The 17,761-nt window shown below is 47.1% G+C and overlaps 1 long non-coding RNA gene across 1 annotated transcript; it reads left to right on the top strand.

The window, feature by feature from the left end:
• The first annotated feature begins 2,467 nt into the window (after positions 1 to 2,467).
• Positions 2,468 to 12,797, top strand: LOC131915891 (uncharacterized). The gene is made up of 4 exons (XR_009380462.1): positions 2,468 to 2,923; positions 4,770 to 4,913; positions 10,392 to 10,572; positions 12,101 to 12,797. It is a non-coding gene; the product is annotated as an uncharacterized LOC131915891 (long non-coding RNA).
• Positions 12,798 to 17,761: the final 4,964 nt, after the last annotated feature.

Here is a 17,761-nt window from a genome sequence, read left to right as displayed (position 1 = left end):
GCATGGCCGAGGCTTGGCACTATCCCTCCTGGAACTTGTCACCGGGTCTTCCCAGGGTCAGATCTCAATTCAATGTCACCTCCACAGGGAAGTCTTTCAAGGGGCTCTGCACATAATGTTGGTTGCCCTTTGGGGTCCATTTTCTTAACTTAACCCAGTCTTCTAGGTGGCTTGGCTGATCTCTTCATCTGACTCATGTCTGTTCTCCACCAATGTTGGGGACCACCTGTATCCCCTTCTTCTGACTACCTGGCCCATGACACAGTGCTAGCCATTTTCACTGGCCACTGGGGTTTGTTGCCTCAGTGAATGAATCTTCTATTCTGCTCCCTTTTGGCAAGTGCAAACTAACGAATATGTCATGCTCTGGCCCCCATCCTGGCTTAAAGGACACTTCGGGGAAGCCGCGAGGGTGTCAGTGGTGGATGAGTTCGGACTGAGCCAGAAGGAAGATGCATTTCACTCCCCTACCCCTGAAGGAGCGGGCAGGGAGGGCAGCCATCTCTGTGGGAAAGGATTTTTTCCTGTTCTCCTTCAGTTGCTTCTGGTTGTCACGGTCCCTCCCGTTCACCATGAGTACAAGCGCACACTTGACTGAGGCTGCCAAGAGATCCTCTCTGAGCTGCCTTCTCACACATAGAGGCATTCCTGTCCACAAGAGCTACAAGTGAAGACAGAAAAGGAACGTGCGCCTATGAAGTGAGGTCACCGATTGCTTGAAGTCATGATACTCACGGAACATGAGGGAGGGGCATGAGGCATGACACTGATTCTGAGCCTTTGACCTCTCACAGTAACTAGAATCAGAGTTGAGCTTCAGGTCCCTGTCAAGCTGCCTTGTATTCAAATGGCATGGATTACTGTTCTTCCTCTCTCAAGTATCAGTTTCTCAACTGTAAAGTAGGCATGGTGATTCCTCTCCCCTGTGAGTACAGAGTGTGATACCCACAAGATGCTGCCTCCAGGGCAGGGCAGGACAGGGCAGGGCAGGGAGTGATCTGCATGGATCCTTCTGGAACAAGCAAGACATCAGTATGTATCTCAGCTCACCCACACACAGGCTGGGTTACACCTCACCTTCCTCAAGCCTGTGTTTGTTCATGGGAAAACTGGCTGTAGTAATGCATTTGGTCTTTGTTTCTTTAGGCTTTCCTTCTGTTGATTCAACCAAAAATGAATAAAAAATATTTGAGAAAACTTGTATCAAACATATGTAGTTATTTTATTATCAGTATTAGCAACAAGTCTAACACTTTACAGTGATAGGGATTAGGGATTATTGAAATTATATGGGAGTGTGTTTATAAGATACATGTAAACCCTATGCCATCTGATCTTAGGGACTAGAACAATCCTGCATTTTGGCATCTGCAGGGATTTCTAGAGCCAATCCCTACAGATATCAATGGCCTAGGTCTCTTGTCCTAGTATATTTCCAAAGACTCTTGAGAGAACCATTTAGAATATATATTATTTTACATCAAATGTCACTAAGGTATTCACTGTTGTTTAGAGCCTTATAAATTTAGACCCAACGCACTTAAAAATAAAATATTTGCTGTGATGTGTCATGTTAGATACCCAAACCATAAATAAAAGAAAAGATGTATTATTCAATCAATTCCACAAACAGAATCAGTGATCTGTACCCAAATGCAAGACAGAAAATGGGGACTGATATTTTGAACTTGAGGGAGTATTCTGTTGTAAGGACATACCCTAGAGCAGTGGTTCTCAACCTTTCTAATGCTGCGACCCTTTAATACAGTTCCTCAAGTTGTAGTGACCACTAAGGATAAAATTATTTCGTTGATACCTCGTAATTGTCTGCTACTATTATGAATTGTAATGTAAATACCTGATAGGCAGTATATCTGATGTGTGACCCACAGGTTGAGAATCACTGCCTTAGAGAAGAGAAGCGCTCTCCCCTTCCCAGCTTGGCTCTATCACATCCCTTTGCCTAGAGCCATTTATGTGTTTGAGCTCCATCACTGTCCCTCTGGAAGCAAAGCCAGCAGCTGCTCAGCTATCTTATCCTGAGATGTGCGTGTTCCATGGCCTGTCTTAGAGTGTTGCCTGGTTCATTTGTGGACAGTGACAAATAGATGGCCTGTGGCTCAGAGAGGCAGGCTGGAAGTGACCTTCTCTGACTCCAGGTCATGGGTTTGTTTGCGAGAACACAGACACACAAGTGGCCACTGACAATATGTGTTCCAACATCACATATGGGGCATATTTTGCTCAGAAACATGCCCTGTTAGTTGTTGAAACCTTTTTTGCATTCCCTGAAACAAATGGCACTATGGTGTATTTTCTTTTAAGGAGCAGTAAATAAAAGTCTTTCATGTTGACAATGATAATATTATATTCTACAATTGATTTGCATTTTTCTATTCTGTGGATTTTTCTGCTTGGTATAAATCCCCAGGCTGAAATGCACTGGGCCTCACTCGGGGATCAGCAATGGGTTTTGCTTCGGGCCTGGATAGCTATTCTATCTGCAGGGATCTGGCTGCCCAAACGTGAAGAGGCAATGCTCAGAAAAGAAGAACGTGCATATGCGTGCAGGTTTGGGGAGATGCACATGGTACCTGCCAGGATCCTCAAGAGATCCACTATTGACCTGATCATCAGAGGGAGCAGGTCTGGGCTCCATCACCCCCAGCCCTGCCAGCTGGGTCCTCGGGAAAGCAAGCAAGAACACAATGCGTTTTTGAGGTTCATGGGGGAGCTGAGCTCTCATCACTTCCTGTGGGCCTTCCTGAGCACAAGATCCTCTCTCTTGCATCAGGCAACCCAGGAGCTTCTGATAAACTGCTCCACAAGCTTGAGCCAGAGTTAATGTTAACCACTGACCACCACTGAGCACTTGCTGTGTGCTAAGCCTTATCTCATTAAACCCTCACCACAGTCCTGCAAGGTAGGTGCTGCTGCTGTCCCCATTTTACAGATGAGGGGACCGAGGCCTCAAGTTCCACTGTGGATAACTTTCAGCATAGGAATTCAACTGCCAGGCAGGTATGGGTGCAATTCCTGGTGATAGAAGAAAATAGTTGTCTTGGGAAGCCATCCATGGTGATCACAAAACCATTGTTCCTATACCTTACTTTGAGCTAACAGAATGAAAATACTCAAAACGAATGAGTTTGTGACTGTAATGGGGTGGTTGTGTGGGTTGCATTATTTAGTATGGGTGAGTCTCTGGGACTTCTTTGTATTTAGACCAAGGCTGTGTCCCCTCTGCTCTTCCTGTGGGGTTTCATTGGTGGAGAAGATGGAGGATGGAAGATGGGCTTAGCTGAAGAATCTGGTGGTGACTTTACCCCCAAACCCTTAGAAAAAAGAACAGACATCTTTTCACTATTTGATCTTTGTGCTGGGGGAGGAAGCCCCAGACCTGGTGGTGTCTGTGCAAGTTGGTTAGGGTAGAAAAAAGAGTCTTCTTGATACCCAGTTTCCAGTGGAAGTTTCTGTAGCTGGATCAGTAACGTCACAGGATGCTTGTCTACTGTGTTTCAAGTCCTCTTGTCTTGTTTCCAGCCTAAGGAAGAGTCACTCAATACGAGGAGTAGATGGGAAGGGGTTGAGACATGATTTCTCTTTTCCTCTTTTGTCCCCCCACCCCTTCTCCTTTTAACTTAGCCTGGGAAATAATTGAGTGGTTGTTTTCAAACTGAGCTTTAAGTATAGCATTTGTGAGTGAAGTCGCCCCTCTTACTTTCAAGGTAATTGAATCCTATTTTCCTGTGGGTGATTTTCCAAGGCAGGTATCTCATTAGCCAGCATGTGAGCATGGCAATGACATTCAGCATGGATAGATGGCACTAGCCTCTACCGTCAGGCAAACTTCACCAGCAAGCCTTAGACAATGCATTGAGTTCACTATGTTCTCACTTGAAACAACCCCCAAAATGTTCACACATGCCCTTGGCTCGTGGCAGGGCTCAGAGGGCCTGGACTCTTGTGTAGAACTGTATCATTCACATGGTGATGCAGGGTGGTCTTCAGGGAAAGCGGGGAGCCTTGGGCTTCCTTGCTCAGTGGTGATCTCCAGCATTGGGCAAACGAGAGTTGGTCTGAGGTGGCATTAGGACAGGACTCCACTTCACACTGCACCCTACAGCGACATCACAAGCTGTCTTTCTAACTCTCAGTCCTTCAGAATGCATGAAAGACAAAAATCTCAGCTTTGTAAACTTGCATCTGAAAAGGAAAAGGCAGCCCTTGGTCTTGGGCATTTTGAAGGTAACAGTTTCTGATTTGGAGGTGTTAAGCTTTAATTGCTTTGTAAAAATGCCTCCCCAATAATAGTACTTTATGGCAGTTCTAAAGGTAGGATGGAATTTCCTTTAAAAATGACTTGACTTAATTCCCCTGACTCTATAGTGCCTGTGGCTGTGCCAGAATACACTGGCACAGCACTGTGACCCTCTGAGATTTGGTGCAATGGCAAAGGCAAAGAAAGAGTGAGGCTGCCTTCTGCTACACTCTGGTTATTCACTGCTGTTTTCTCAAAAGTCACACTGAAACAAGACCACGGGCGCTGAGAATAGGCCTGGCATCATCCTCCCCTGTCCTCATTGCCTGTGTGCCCTGGCCTCTCACATCTCTTCATCTTACAGTGGGTCTTATGAGCAGTTGGGGAAAGGTGGGCAGCCTTAGTGTTAAGCAGGATAGGTGATGTGTCTAATAAATTTGTGTCCTCAAGGTCCAGGCTCCCCACCTCCAGGCCAAGTGACTCCTGTTTTCTCATTCATGGGATTTAGGTTTGCCTCTGGAAGGTGGAATCTAGCTTACTCCTGCAGCCTGCTGAAGACCTGTGCTCCAGGGGACAGGAATGGATGGAGCAGGTGCAGATGGGCCGTGGACAAAGCAATAGCAGCAGCCGCAGCGCAGAGACAAAGTCACATGTGAGTTCTGCGCTACAGCAATTCCTCGGCTCAGGCTGCAAATCTTTGGCAATCGGAGGCAGGCTCTGAATTAAGCTTAATTAAAATTCACTCTTAATTAGGGCCATTACTTAAAATCAACTCTATGTAATAAAGCTGTGTAATCATAATTAAGCCCCAGGAATGGAATTAGGAAGCACGGGATGTGAAAGCCAAACACAAGGGCTTGGTGTTGGTGGGGCATCGACAGAGTCATCTGCAATTAACAGAGTCTTCAAGTAAACAAGGATCAGCCAGTCGTGGTGAGGACTTAGGTAGCTATGGTGTGTCCATCAGAAAGAGGACTTGAAGAAAGTAGACCCCAGGGGCAATGGGATCAGGTAGAGTGGTGGGTGACAGGGTGGGTCACTCTGCGGAGCCGGGCCATGTTCTCACTCGGTGAGTGATGCTCACAAGCCTGACTCTGGATTCTGTTTCCTCAGCTGTGAATTCAGGGATGAAATCAATGTTTCCCAAACTGCCTTTAATTCAGAATTCTTGCTTCCTATGGAGCTCCTGTCAGGGGAGCTCAGATCAGCACAGCCAAGGTCAGCACCATCCACCTGTTTCCTGGTTGTGGATGTCACAGTCACAGTGCTTGATTTTAAAGTGACACTTGATGGCAGCCTCCTACTTTGACGTCTTTAATAAGCCACTAAAGAATGGGAACATAATTTGGGAATAAAAGGGTCAGTTTTGCAAGTCAGATGTACCAAGTGCTGGCAGTGGTCTAGGGTTGTGTTTCCTTCTCAATTCCTTGAGCTACAATGTGAGAATTAAAACAAGCAATGCCTTAAGGTTTTCCTGATAAACATAAAGAACTTATTTAGCATAGTGTCTACAATAGTGCCTACAAGTAACAGCAAATCTCAGATAGTTTTAATATATGTGTGCTTCATGAGACACTGTTCTTGTTTATATACATGAGACTGCTATTGACCATATTAAGTAGACATCATTTCCTCCAAGTTATACATAAATAACTGTGGCCTCAAAGAGGCTAAGGAACTCACATAGGAAGTATAATGTCAATAGGAAATAAACACATAGTAAGAGCCACACATACGATAGCTATTATAAAGATAACATCTGCCTATCTGTCTTGCCCACTCACCAGAGTCAGTGAAGCCCGGTGAAGAATATGAGCCTAAAAGCACATGTCTCCTGAAGGAGACCGCTCTCCCATGTCCAGTCTTCAGGCCCAAGCTGGTCCATTTAATTCTGCCAGAGAATGAGGCTTGCTTATTCCAGAGCTGTGTGTGGAGTTGGAGGGCAAGGGAAAGCAGAGAGAGCTCCTTCTCCCAGCTTCCCCTCCATTTCATTTTCTTTGCTCGGGGTTCTTGGGGGTTATTCTCAGAAGTGGAGAGGGGATGTAGATAGCCATAGCCTTTATCACCTACGTCCCTTCATTCCCCTATGAGTCCGGGAATGTCTCCTCCTGTGTGCTGGTGCCGACATCATGCCTGGTACTGAGTTAAACTCTGCACATACGGTGTCTCTGTTATTCTGCATCCTAGCTTCGGGAGGTGGGAATCATCATCTGTGTTCTGCAGATGAGGAAACAGAAGCTTGGAGAGGCAAAGCTCAATCAGCTCACTGGCCACAGTGAAATATGCCATTTGACCCCAGTTGGGGTCCAAGAGACAATATGCTCTTCCAGAGAGACACACTGGGCCAGGGCCTCCTGGACCGTTTCTGCCCGTGGCAGCACCAACACCAAGGCTACGCCTTTGGTGCGGCCAACGTCTTGCAGCTCACATTTCCCAAATAGCCCCAAGTCCACACAGCAACTCCCCTCAATGCTTGCAGGCCTCACTGAACTAACTCCCTGTGCTCTGTTCTCATGTTTGGCCACCAAGACAGAACTGGGTAGAAATTCGGCTGAGGCCTGGTCTTCATGAAGCCATCCAACTCAGACCTTTAGTATCATCATTAAGTGACAGATGCACTTGCTAATGTTGTTTGGGTGAACTACATTCGAAGTGTTAAGTACTAAGGTCTTGAACCTTTCACAGTTTTGGCAAGGCTGCGGTAGCGTTTCCTCACTTGTTAATGGGCAGAGGAACCAGCTAACCTGTGCGGGCCTGGTCACCCTTGTTGAGCTCTGACTGGGGGGCCTTTGTGCTTTTCTGTTCTCTGGGAGAGGCCGCCTTGATTACAGGCATGGGCCTGGAGGGAGGGGGCATTCTGGTTACCACCAAGATACCACTACCAATCCCCCATGAGCCTTTCGTTCTTGGGGGAAGGAAGCATGTGGTAGTCAGGGGAGCTAGGGGCCAACTTGGGTTCCCCAGGCTCCACTCCCTGACTGAGCAGGGTCCCCACCCGACTCCCATCTCCACACCAAGCTGCCCACGTGGAGGTCCCGGCCTGTGTAAACCCATCATGGAGAGCAACCGCAGAGTGAGTTAGTACCACATGGGAGGTGAAAGCTCCCTGAGGTGTGTGGTTGGCTTTCAGGTGCTTACAGACCCCCAGCTCCTGACCAGAGGAGGCGGAAGTCTCTTTCCTAGCGTGACCCCTTAGTCCTTCAAGATCATTTGCCTCTATTTACACTAAATAGAGCCAGCTCCACTTTTGAGTTCCTGTATTTTGGGCAAGCCAAGCTGGAGGTCCCCAGAGCCAGTCCAAGCAGGCATCAGCTGTCCTGGAGATGATCACATGGAAGGCTCTCCCAAGCCCGCTCCTCTGACAAAGTTTAGCAAACAGCTTATCTCCCACAAAACACGTGAGGTAATGTTTATGAAATATCACCCTGTTCCCTTCACTAGTCCGTGGGGTGCTGGCACGGCCGAACAATGCTGGTGGTGGCCGGGCCACCCTGCCCCCCTCCCCCGCCACCTCATTAGGGTGGGAAACCACCATCATTATCTTTCCCACAGCGGGTCTGGAAAAAGTAAGACTCTATAGACGTGACCAGTGCTTCTAAGTCTCCATGGTTCAAGACGTACTTGAGTATGGAATGGGCACAGTTTTCTTCAGGAGGAAATGGAGGCAGAGAGTAGCAGGTCATTTTCCCTAAAGTTGTAAAGTCAGTTGGTTGCCTGGCTGGGGAGCTGGATCTGACCCCCCAAGTTTCCTCTGAACTGTTCTGTGCTGAACATTCATTAAAGAAGCAGAGTGCTTAGTAAGGATGGAGAGACGAATAGCCACATGGGCAGACAGGAAAAAAACAGCTGGCCTGGTGTAGTGGCCCATGCCTGTAATCCCAAAGCTCAGGGAGCTGAAGCAGGACAGTTGCGAGATTCAGGCCAGTCTGAACTACATACAATGATGCTGTTTCAAACAAATAAACAGGCAAACATGAGGGAAGGAAGGAGGGAGGGAGGAAGTAGTGGAGGGGGAGATGGAGAGGGGAAGAGAGGAAGATGTAGGAGGAAGAAGAGAAGGGGAGGGGAGAGGAGAGGAAAGGAGAGAGTTGTTGAAAAGGTGGTTAGAGAAGAAAATGTGTAAGTAAGTTCTGGAAGAGTACACCGGGAACTGCAGTGTTTCTGGAATGAGAATAGGGGGCTGGTGTGTGTGTGTGTGTATGTGTGTGTGTGTGTGTGTGTGTGTGTGTGTGTGTGTGTGTGTGTGTGATGTATGAGTATATGTGTATATACGTGTGTGTGTGATGTGTGTATGAGCATATGTGTATATATGTGTGTATGTGTGTGTGATGTGTGTATGAGCATATGTATATATGTGTGTGTGTTGTATGTGTGTAATCAGAAGAAAGACCATCCATCACATACATTACTCTTTACTTCCCTCTGAACTTCTGCATGCTGTGGGTGTGAGCACATTTTCAATACTCACAGGGATCAGGCCCACACTGGTGGGAGGATGCAAGAGATATTGTGGGAAAGACACGGTCATTTCCGTGCCTCTGATGCTCTCAGGACCTGGGCAGCTCAGATATGTACTGAAAGAACAGCAGTGGAGAGTGGGTGAAGCTCAGACTATGATGTCTGGGAGCCACACAGGGGCTGCCCTGTGACTTCTTCTAAGTACTGGTGACCACAGACTCCCTTAGCGGTGGCCCAGAGCAGAGATGTTTCCTTTCTTGCTGTTTGAGAATATGACAGACTCTAAACAACCTACATACTCAACAGCTTAGAAGTGGTTAGATGAGTTTTGATTTGGCTCACGATGGACTACCATACATTAAGAACAAATCATGAGCCCTACCTTTCCACAGCCAACATTATGGCAAAACAACCAAGAAAACCCTAAAGTCAAGGATCCTCAGGGTGGGGTGTGACTGGAAGTCAGGCCCGAATATGACAGAATGTTAACACTTAAGGCTACAGAGCTAGCATTATTTTTCAATATTTTTCCCATTTCTAATGCACCAAAAATGCCATTTTTATTGTAAACATTTTATAAATAATGATCTCTTCAATCAAGAACAATAATATAAATCTGTGTAGAGAAATGAAAGCAAAATGATATATTTGGGTGATAGGATCACATTTATTTTTATGTATTAATTTATTTTGTTTCTAGAGACAGAATATTAGTATGTATCCCAGGCTCATCCTGAACTCACTATATAGCCCAGGCTGGCCTCAAACTCACAGTGATCCTTCTGCCTCAGCCTCTAGAATGATGGGATTACAAGTGTTTGCCACCATGCCATGCCTGGCTTCTCCCTTGACTTCATAGTTTCTGAATTTTAGGCACTTTCTGTGGTTCCTTTTATACTGGGACATTCACATTTAAAATGGTTTTTAAAATACAGGTGGAGAGGGAAAGAGATCCACTGCTAAGCAGTCAGTGTTTTCGGTTTCCCTTGACCCACTCCTGGCCTATTTGTAAACGGCTGAGCAAATCCATCCTCAGTGTGAGTCGTATGGTCAGCATCGTGTTGAAGGTGTTTATGACCAACCCTCAGCAAGCCAGGGCCCAAATGTGCAGAGCTGGTACTTGATTCACTGAAGAGCTGGTGATTCTGTTCTTAGCGGGCACTTTATCTATCTTCTGTGCTTAGCTGGAATGTGTTCTAAACCTTACCATATGGTCTTGCAGAAAAAACGGCCAATTTTTCACTCAAAGATCACAGGATAAATTAATCCATCTCAAAAAATGTAAGAAGAAGTCAGACCTTTCTCTTTATTCTGGATGTTGTGACTTTGTCTACACTGCTGCCATGTTTCTTGGTACAGAAGAGTCCTTCTGAAGCCCGTGGTAGTGATGCAGCCGTATGTGGCTTGACATCTCACTGTGGATGTGACAGAGGCGGAGACATTGCGGTGCAGAAGGTCATGACTGGAGATCTGAAGATAGGGTTAGGAAAGGGCTGTGCAAAGGGAACAGACCCAGGGACTTGTAACAAAGCAAAGATCCTCAGGGTAGCCTTGGAAGTCCTGAAAACCATCCACCAAGGGGAAACTTGGAAATAAAATCACAGGGGAAAACCTATTTATAGATGTCCACATGATTCCTTATCAATATTAATGATTTTTGTCTGTCCTTCAGGTCATGGGCCTTTTAGAGAGCTACCTCAACTCTCTTACAACCTTTCCTGTTCCACCTTATCCTGCCTCATGCTGGACATCAGAGTGAAAAGAAAGATAGCAGAGACCATTCTTGAATAAGGAAGCCATGGGGGAGAATGGAGCAGGGACCAAGACTGTACTTCAGAGAGGTGTGAGCCAAGGTAATGTCGAATGAGGCCAGATGGGCAGAGAAGGTTAAATGCTGTGCAGAGGAGCAGCAACTTGAGCTGAGTTCTCAAGGGCAGTGCAAACTGTTACCCAGTAGTAGCTCCAAGAGAGGTGCTTTCAGATGCTTTAGGAGTAGGGCAATGATATATGAGAACCTGTGCTGTACCGAGATCACAGATGAGTTCCAGGAGTGCTGAGGTAGGAAGGTTACGGTGCAGCGGGATGGCCCCAGGGAGGTCACATGTGATAGGCTAAAGGGTCTACTGCAGTAGTGACGGGTAGAGCCTGACAAAGGGGTCTAGGTGCCCCCACACATGCAGTTGCAGGCTCCTTGTGTCCTCAGGGGCAGAGATTGCAATGAGCAATTTGGAGGTGCAGGCCCCTCATCCTTGATCTTATGCCTTCAGTTGGGAGAGAAGGATTACATTAGTCTATACTGTTATTTATCAGATAACTTTGAAAAAGCACACTGGATCCTAGTGAGATTCATTCATTCATTCATTCACTCATTCAGAATTGTTCTGTGCACCCCTTTTGGATCAGTGCTGCTGAAATTACTTTGGGGGCTGCATGGGTTATCAAGACCTTTCTCTAATTTCAGGAACCCTCCAGCCAGGAGGAGGAAGAGGTACATACTGACTGATTCCATCGTGTTAACTGTGGGCTGTCACTGTACCTCCGTCCAGTACTTGGTGGACTTGGGATGCCCTCAGGAAAAATGCTGGCCCTTATTACAGCAAGACTACCTCTTATTACAGATAATAATAATAGTAATAATAATAATAATAAATTTTGTTATTATAAAATTTAGTCCCTAGCAGCCCCTTCTCTAGCCACTGTATGTTTACTTTCAACGATCTCCATCAGAGCCATTTTGAGCATAGGCAGGTGCTTAGCCTATGCTATCTTCTCGGCCCATGTCCCCTAGTCCATGCTACCTGTACTCTAACCTCAGATTAATATTACTTCCAGGGGAAAGCTTTCTCAATCTGTCTGACTAGACCAAGTCTTTGGTGGCCTCATACTCCCTAACATCCCTCATAGCTCTTATTCTAGTCATCATTATTTTGCATTTATTTGTGCAATGACTATAATGTGTCCATATCGTTTTTAATAACCAAATTTATTGTAGTATAATTTATGTATAAGAAACAGTTTTGTCTCAGTGAGTACTAGCAAATCTTTACAGAGCTTTTAACTTGTATAGCTATCACCATAATCAAATATGGAGCATTCCATCTCCCCAGAAGTTCAATGCCCCATCCCAGTCATTCATGTGGTGCACACGAGTCCAGTCCTTTAGACTACTGAGCAACACTGTTCTCATTGGTTCCTGGGAGTTGCCCTTGGTTCCTTAGGCAGCCTTCAGCTTCTTTAGGGCAGGAGATACATTTCCTGATATTTCACAGGGATGGCCTTTGGAAGTGATGTCATCCATCTTCATGGATTTGAGTGACTGCTTTGTACCCACACTCAACAGTTGTGCCAACCTAGCAAGTGTGCTCTCTCATCCCTTGTCAGGTCATGCTTTTGGTCAGAGAAGCGTGCTCATGTCTGGCTCCCTCCAGGATCACTGATGCCTCCTGGAAATACATAGAAGTTCTGGACCAGCCTTGGCAATGAAGCAGTATGGCCGGTGATGGCAGGCAAATCCTTCTAGTCCTATGAACTCGGACACCCTTGTTTGTGGGATGGAGACAATGTTGTCCTTACCCGGTCACAAAGCGAATCCAGGTGTGTGAGGATCTGTGTTCTCTGTCCCTTTCTCTCTCTGAACTTTCAGTTTCTTTCTCTGTCAGGCAATGGCCAGACTACAATTCTCCAAAGTGCCTTCCCTCTTGGACCTTGATGGAACTGGAAAGGGGCCTATAGTTTTTCAGCACAGGAAAAAAATTGAGGTGAGAGTTTAGACAATGGCCAGTTTCTCTGACAATTCTTTTCCTGAATAAAAGGAAGTCCACTTCAGTTTCTAGAGCAGGCCTGCGGTTTTTTTGATCACTGGGCTGATAGCTTAGCTATTTTGAAGCCCATTAGGGAATGTAATAGTGTTCCCAATTTCCACATGTGACCTCTGGTGTTGTGAAGCATGTCCATTGCTGGGAACTAACCCTTGATGGGGATAAATGAGTCACAAGTTAACTGAAGGGTGGGGACAGTGTTCCATTTGTAATTCAATAGTTCAGTTAGAACCACCTCCAGATAGGCCCTGTCCTCAACATGCAGCAACAGAGGACTCATGGGGACCTACTTTGTGTCAAGAGCGGAAAGTGTATTATCACTGTCAACCACTAGAGGTAGTAGTGGTCCTCATCTGTAGATGGAGAAATGAGTTTCTTCCACATGGCTTACCATGTACCTTGATGGGCTCTGGGTGGGCAGAGGGGACACAGTGTGTGATTCTGTGTGGCCAGGGAGGGGGTGAGGGCAATAGCTTCTGGTTGAAATATGAAAATGCCAGGAACTTATGACTATGTTTAATTCTTCAGACCTCGTGATCGGACTAAGTGGCAGCTGGAACTCTTTCCTACACCCTTGGATTCCCAGATCTGAGGTTTTTACTCTGCAGTCCATTCAAGGACAGAGTGGCAGCTGTTGTCAGAAACGAACAACAGAGCTATTTCCAGATCATTGTCTCCAGTGCCCAGGGCTCCTGGTAAGGAGAGGGGATCTCCGGAAACAGTGAACGGAGAACGTGTCTTCTTCATTGAGCTCCACAAATGTCACAACGTGTCTTCTTTTTCTGCAATGTGCCCAATGCCTGAAGCCAGCGGTGTTCACTAATTGAGAGCTGCTGTCCTTATAACTCACAGATGATGGTACTCAGCTGCCTCCTTGACCACAAGCCCAAAATTGCCTGGTTGAGCATCCCAGAGTCTGTGCCAGCCTGAGAATGGGCTGTGGCTTGGGGGATATTTTGCATTGGCATCCAGGAGCCCCATAGACCCCTGTGGATCGTGGCTCCCTACTTCACAGTCTAAATAGAAGTACCCGCTCTGCCGTGTACAGACTGCAGCTTCCCCTACGCCAGGACATTATGCTGGCATTGACTCGGAGAGGCTGACATGTAAACCAAAGGAAGACAAAGGAGAACCAAGAATGGATGAAAGCAGATAGGAGAAAGGTGTGAAGGTGATAGCTGGAGGCACACTACACCCACAGGGAGGCAGGACATGACGGGGGTGGGGGGGGAGGCCGTGAAGGACAGGGGTCTGGGTTCACCATGGCTCTCCTCCTCATGAGTGTGTGATTTGGGACATTGAGGTTTAGTTTTCCTATTTGTACAAATGAAGACATTATTAGCTCCTCCATCAAAAGTTGGCATTTAGAGAGATGTAATGAGGTGCTGTGGTAAAACGCACTGCCTTGCTCACAAGTGCTCAATAAAATGTACCTGTAATCCTGATGCCTATCATTGTCTGCTGTTAGTCAAGTAACCATCCGCTTCTCTGAAGGCTGAGTGTGGGAGACACCGTTAGGATTTGCAGGCAGAGAAACTGGGAACAGCTGGACCATCCCAGTGTGTCACCCCTCCGTTTTGCACCCTGCTGCCATCATGGATGAGTTCTCAGCACTCACCACTGAGTGGTGCCAAGGGCAGAAGCTGAGCTTTCTCAGCTTCCAACCAGCCCCCTCTGTTCCAGCCCAGACCTTCCCAGCTTCTGAAAAGCTGTGATGGGGTTTTGAACTGCAGCAGATGACCTCAAGAGGGCAGCACAGTCTTAACAAACCCAGACAGAACACAAGGACTGGACTGAACTGGCTGCAAGGCTGTGTCTAGCTAGGTTTCAAAGGTAGAGGGACAGAAGGTACATTGAATTAGAACATGCGATCTGTCCTGATGTCCCTCTCCCCACCATCCTCACACTGTCCAATACATGAGATGAACCGGACCAACTGATACGAGGGATCACTCTCCCTCTAGTGATAGGGGCAGTACGGCCTGGCTGGAAGACGGCAGTGGTATATTGAGTGACCTCTAGCCAAGACTGTTGTGTATTAAAAACGGCAGGAAGGAGACACACTATACAACAGGGCCTACGTGGGAGGTTTATTGAGGGGAGGGGAGAGAAGGGGCAGAGAGGGGACAGAGACCAGTCCCTGGGGATGAGAGCGAAGGAAAAGAAAGAGACAAGAGGTGGGCAAGGCCTGCCTTTTATAAGGTAAAGTAGTGAATGTGCACAGAGGGTGCTCTTAATGGCTGCAGCTGAGGACGTATCCTGTCAGGACCCTAAAGACCGGCCAGTGCAGATGCCTAAATGCTAACAAAGACTGCATTTCTTAAGACCACTCAGGACTCAATGGTACCCAGGACATTTCTTATGGCTGGCTGTGCCCAGCCCTTTTGATCTCTACTCACTGTAAGGTTCTGGGTCCCCTGGTAGCTAGGCTCCTGGACCCTCCCCAGATCTCTCAATCAGAAACTATGCCATTTTGGTCAATGGTCCAGTGGAATTCTGAAAGACCCAGCAGGTGACAGAAAATCCTGAAGGGTGGGAAAGGGGAGAACATGGGCATTTACTGATGATTCCCTGCCTAGCCCCAAGCTTAGAGCTTCATAAATGCTACCCTATGTATTTCCCACCTCCATGCTAGTTCTTACCTGTTCTTTATGGCAAGGGACTAGATCACGCTCAGAAAGGTAAGGTGGCCTGCCCGAGAACATAGAGTAGTCAGTACTTAGGGTAGTCTCAGAACCCAGGGCTGTCTGGTTTTATAGCCCGAGACCTTTCACTTCCAAGAGACTAGCCTGGGGTTGAAGAAGGCACCTGGCCCACTGTCTATCCCTTGCTCTCAAGAGTGGGTTCTGTCTTGGGCTCCTACCTTGAGGTCTGTTCTACGTGGAAGACTGAAACGCATTTTATTGTTCAACATCTGGAAGCACTAAGTATCTATTCTTGGCTATGGCCTCTTCCTGAAACAGCTCAGTCCTGATCAGACCAAATGTCTGTGGTCCTTGAACGGAAGCATTGGCAGGAAGGTGGCTGGCAGCGGGGAGGAGGGTCTGGGGTTGGCGCTCTCGGTTGATCCTATTTTTGAACCCTTTCTGCCTCTAGATAACAGGCTCCTCAGTTCTGGTCCTCTGTGCTTGGATCATCGCCATGATTTCACTTTGGGAGCAGTGGCTCTCCTGCTCTGTCTGCCCTGGTCACTTGCAGCCACTCTGTGAAGTCCCTTGGAAGGAAGGGTTCAGGGTGGCGAATGAGCATCAAAAAAGCCAGTTGTCACTGGGAACCGCTGCTGGCTACAGCCTTGCTTCTAGAGAATGGTTTTGGTTTAGGGTGGTCTCTGGCTCTGTTGTCGTGTCTCTCTAGTGACAGGAGCCTCTTTGTGAGAAGTACGGGTGAGAGCTATGCCAGTCTTGGTTCTCCCTTCACTGGTTCAGACATACCTTCCCCTGCGTTGTATCTCCCCATCCCATCCCATTGCATCCCATCTGTAACCTGTCCATCTCTACCTCTTTACTCTTCAGATTAGTTATTGGAATGGTTACAAGCCATAAGTTTCTTCCCAGACTCAATGACTCAGAATTTGTGGGAAATTCTGCCCCTAAGGTTTCTAAGGGATAAAGAATGCTACCATTCCTCTATGGTCTGATCTACTTTTGCCCCCTGAGATTTCAGTGAGTTTGTTCTGACAGGCCCTGCCACCCATCCACAAAACACCTGCTCCCCCTACCACCCCTCCACCCAGCCAATGAGGGATGAGGACAAAAAGAGGCTGCCCCACCTCCTCCAGAAGACCAGATACGGGGTCCCTCCACCTTTCTATTGAAGACAGCTGTAGCCAGACTTTTGATGGATTGGTTCCAGGAAGAAGGGGAGCAGAAACATTAATGACACTTGCTGTTCTACACAGAGGCAGCCTCTTGGGCTGTCCCACTGCCCTCACACGAGACAGCTCTCACTTCTGGAATCTTTCTGGTCTCTCACACCAGGCATCTGCATGCAGCTAGACAGACTCACAGCAGTGGCTGTGAGCTGGTGATAGTGTTGGCTCTACAGCAATATGCATTGGGCTAGGGACTCAGAATACCCCAACTAGGGTATGTCCTTTCCTCTCTGGGAACTTCCAAGTCCATATCACACAATGGTGACTCTTGATCCCTGTTTCCCAGTGTCAGGGAAATGGGAGGGTAGACAAGATCACTCACAGATGTAGTATGGCTGGCTCATAGTCAGCATGGCCCTACCCCTTTGCATTACATCTTCAGGCTCTTTGGAATGCTGTGTTGAATCAATCAATCTCTGGCTCAAGAAAAGAAAAAGCTGCAAATGCTCTTTTCACCTCGACTAGAAATTGTATTTCTGACACTATAACCAGGAGCAAGGAAAGCTTGTAAGAATCTATGCATATGGGCAGCACGTGAAGCAATGGTGTGATTGTTAAGAGGAGACTGGAAAAACTTCCAGGACTTTTGCAAATCCATAGGGAAAGGGGTCAGGGAAGTCAGTCAGCTCTGGGACTCTACCCTTGTGGATTCAGAAGCGCTGGATAATCATGAGGGCTTGGTGGTCCACCAGGAGACAGTTGCGATTGGTAGCAGGCTTTCTTTTGGGCCACCAACCAGCTCCTAAAGAAAGACATGGAGACTTACTATTAGTTATGAATGCTTGGCCTTAGCTTAGGCTCCTTTCTTGCTAGTTCTTATAACTTAATTTAATCTGTTTCTCCTTATCTACATTTTGCCTCGGGGCTTTTCACCTTTCTTTCATTCTGTATGTCTTACTCCAAGTCTGTCTGTCTGGCAGCTGCCTGGCTGTTTCCCTCTCTTTCTCCCTCATTCTCTCCTTTCTCTCAGGAGCCTAAGTTCCTCCTACTTATTCCCTCTGCCCACCAGCCCTGCCTGTCCCTCCACTGCCTAGCTGTTGGCAGTTCAGCTTTGTATTAGACTAATCAGGTGCCTTAGACAGGCAAAGCAACACATCTTTACATGGTTAAACAGATGCAGCGTAAACAAAGCTAACACATCGTTGCCTAGTTAAAGAATATTCCACAACAATGATTCAGTTGGGAAAACAACACGCAGAGAGCTATGTGTAGTTGGGAGTAGAACACGTTTGTAATCTCAGTACTCAAGAGCAGAGGTAGGAGGATCCTGAAGCCACAGCCTGGCCTATATGGCAAGACATTGTCTCAAAATACACATATCGGGGGAGAAGAAGAGAGAGGGGAAGAGAAGAG

This window comes from Peromyscus eremicus, chromosome 8a (genome assembly GCF_949786415.1).
Source record: "Peromyscus eremicus chromosome 8a, PerEre_H2_v1, whole genome shotgun sequence".
NCBI lineage: Eukaryota > Metazoa > Chordata > Mammalia > Rodentia > Cricetidae > Peromyscus > Peromyscus eremicus.
The sequence above is the reverse complement of the archived record's forward strand: the minus strand, read 5'-3'. Positions and strand labels throughout refer to the sequence as shown.